Source organism: Zingiber officinale, chromosome 9B (assembly GCF_018446385.1).
Source record: "Zingiber officinale cultivar Zhangliang chromosome 9B, Zo_v1.1, whole genome shotgun sequence".
Lineage (NCBI taxonomy): Eukaryota > Viridiplantae > Streptophyta > Magnoliopsida > Zingiberales > Zingiberaceae > Zingiber > Zingiber officinale.
In genome coordinates this window covers 26,596,364-26,600,401 of record NC_056003.1, presented here as the reverse complement: position 1 = coordinate 26,600,401, position 4,038 = coordinate 26,596,364, and positions in this window count along the sequence as shown.

The window sequence follows — 4,038 nt, the reverse complement described above, 5'->3', positions numbered from 1 at the left end:
TCAAACTAGCACCAACTTAGTGCTGGTCTGTAAAAATCAAGAATCACTTTGCATGCATGAGAAAAAAGAGGCTGCATCACTTGTATATAGGAGATAGAAGAGAGTCGCATGCAAATAATAATGGGATTAAAAAAAGTCAATTGGAAAAAGAAATCCCTAAGTACAACTTCAACTTTGTATTCAATCTCCATCTCCAAAAAAATTTTGTTTCTACTTCCTGCATGTAAAATTTTGTTTGCTTTAATTCCCTCATGCAATCATTATTATCTAATTGCACCTCATATTTTTTAGGTGCAAAATGTCCAAAAATGAGTATAATTTCTCTTAAATTCAGCACTTTAAACTAAAATCGTGTATATTTTCTATCAAATTGAACATAATTTTTTCTCATTTAATATAATTCCTCCTAAATTCACCGTCATTTAAAGAGAATCTAGTTTATTTCACATCCAATTGAGTACTATTTAAAGAGAATCTAGTATATTTTTCATCTAATTGAGGTGGAAAAAAAATCATGTTTAATTTGATAGAAAATATACTAGATTTTAATTTAATATGCTGAATTTAAGACAAATTGTAGTCATTTTTAGACATTTTATATCTAAAAAATATGAAGGGCAATTAGGTAAATTGGTATCTATTAAGTTTGGTTAGGGAGTAGAAAATTATCATGTTTTTTCGTTTAATATAATTCCTTCTAAATTCAGCATCATTTAAAAAAAATCTAGTATATTTTTTATCAAACCAATTATTATTTTTAAAAAATCTAGTATATTTTTTCATCCAATTGAAGTGGAAAAAAAAATCGTGCTCAATTTGATAGAAAATATAATAGATTCTAATATAATGTATTAAATTTAAGAGAAATTATACTTATTTTTAGATATTTTATATTTAAAAAATATAAGAGATAATTTGTTAAATTAATCTTACTATTTTATTAAAAATCTCCTCCCTTTACTAACTAATTTTGGTGAAGCCTAAAATGTTTACGTTAATGTTCTTTTTTCTATTTACACTAAAAATAATTCCAAGGTTTATTAGTAATTCCACAAGCGAAACAATCAGTGATATAGAGTTCGAGACTCAGCTACAGCGTATTATTATGAATTTTTTCATCATTAATTTTCTCTGGTTGTTTTATATAAAAAAAATATAGTTCTCTTTAGTCCCATATCTTAGAATTGACAACACTATGATCAAAGAAACTTCTATAAATATTTTAGGTCGACGATGTTAAAAAATATACTTTTCTTAGTTTTTTTTATTAAGACAAGTATAATATTAAATTAAAATAATTTTTGACATAGAGAAATTCGTTACAATAGTTTATTACTGGGATTCTCTAGCGTCACTATTACATGGGTCTAACGACCCAAATAATTAATTCTTGGTTTATAAGGGTGACATTAAAAAATTCAAACAATTCAGATTTTCAAAGACCTAAATAATTTATATATTATTATATTACATAACGTGTGTGCACAATCACACTAGTATTTATTATATTTGGTTGGAGAGTGGAAATAAAATGTTTTTGCAATATAAATTTAAGTAAAATTTAAATTATAATTGAAGAGTTGATGCAAATTTTTCTAAAAATAAATTATTGTTTATCACGTCATATCGTGACATTAAATGTCGTCCATTGTAGAGATGGCAATTTCACTCAAACCCGATGGAGGATCCGACATCCGACCTGAATGGAGGAGGGTATGGAGGGACTATCAATACCCGATACCCGACCCAAATACCCGATTAAATAATATATATACATATATTAAAGAAAATTTTCTTTTTTCAAAATCAACTTACTATTTTTTTTTATATTAGGAGGAGACTATATAGATGTTTAATCTATTTTTTAATTATATATATTTTTTTTAATAGGTTGTTAATTTTAATATATTTTTATTGAATGATAATAGTTGAATAGAAAGAAGAAAAATTATAACTATAGAAGATATCTGATCATTTAGTGGATATGGGTATACCCATCGGAGATCCTATACCCGATGGGTATGAAGACGAAGGATATAGAATTCAACCTGAATCTGACCCATTGTCATCCATAGTCCATTGTCACCTATATATAGTGCAGAAATAGTTTAAAAAGGATATTTATAAAAAACACTCAAAAATTGAATATCCCTTCGTGGTTTCTACTGTATTATATTTATATTTTTTTTGTAGATATAAATATTTACTAGATTCGTATCGAAATGTTCAGAAATATAACTCGTGGCCACGCAGTCATCCAATTGTTGTTTTATTATTATAATATTTGGATTGTCTGCTCTGCTGTGGAACCGACGCTGGTCATCCGTGTGCGCGGCTAGCGATCTAGTGGCTGGATCAGACATCTGGATACAAGGGTAAATAAATCAAGTTATTCTTAAATTTTTTTCAAGCTCGATACCATAAAAGTTTATTTGAAATCGTTTAATAAGACTCGTTAAGATAAATAAATCAATATCAAATTTTATAATACTCAGTTCGATAGTTCATGAACATGTTTGATAATAAACTTATAAATCAATTTTTAAATAAAAAATAATAATTTTAATATTGAATTTATAGATTTTATATTCTATTTATAAAAAATATAAATAAATATATTAAATTTATTTATTAAAATAAAATTATAAATTTTAATAAGAATATTATAATATTCTTTAAATATATAATTTAGTTTTTAATAAATATTTAAATTTATAATTTATATTGATTAAGTTCATTTATGCTCGATAAAAGTTTGAGTATTTCGTGAGCCGTGAATATATTCCTTAAATAAAGTTCGAGCTTAATTCGATTATAAATGAGCTAAATTCAAATATTTAAAAGTTTGGCTCGATTACATCTTGTATCTAAATTTTAATTTATTTTTTAAAAATATTTTTTTTGAGAAATAACATTATATCATGATATCTAAATTTTTTTTATGTTGAACATTATAATTTAATAGTAAAGCTAAATTCTAAAAAAATATATTATTTCATACTTATTGTAACTCAATGTCTAAATTTTAAAATCTTAAATATATATTTAAAAATTTTAATCTTGAACACTATAACTCAGGAAGAAAATCTGAACTCTAGAAAAAAAAATTTTATTGACTCAAACTCATTATAATTTAACTCTTAAATCTTAAATACATTTAAGATATTTTTAAAAATTAAAAAAATATTTACCATGAATAATTCTTTAAATAAAACTCGAGCTCGACTCGATTATAAACGAGTCAAACTCAAATATTCAAAAACTTGGCTCGATTGCATCCCTACATCATTTTATTTTTTAAAAATATTTTTTTTGAGAAATAACATTAATTCATGATATTTAATTTTTTTTATGTTGAACATTATAATTTAATAGGAAAGTTGAATTCTAAAAAAAAAATTATTAGTTCAGACTCATTGTAACTTAATGTCTAAATTTTAAATTTTAAATATATATATTTACAAATTTTAATCTTGAATAAAACAAATTTAACCTATAGAAAAAAAATTTATTGACTCAGACTCATTATAATTTAACTCTTAAATATTAAATACATATAACATATTTTTAAAAACTTAAAAAAATATATTCTGAGTTAATCCAGACATCAGACATCCGAATTCAATCTAAAACCGTCGGATTCAATCCAGCTCCGCACAGTCGCACGGAGCAGGGTCCGCATCATAGCAGACTCGGTACTTTAGTATCTGAAACATTAGTTAATCAATAAAACTTCCAAATAATTTAGAATATTTATAGAGATTTTTTTAAAAAAATAATTCTTAATTATACAGAAATTTATTTTGAATTTTATATTACTTTTTAAAAATTATTTTAAAATCAATTTTGAGTGAATTGAGAAATTAAATCAAGAACATTAAAAATTAACATGATTCATTTTAAAAAGTTGCGTCGATCTACGGATATAAAGAAAATTACATATAAATACATAGGCCATAAAAGATAAGAGGGCTGCTTTTCCTCCCCCGTCAACCCACACCTCCCCCCTCTCTCTCTCTCTCTCCCTGTCAAAAGACG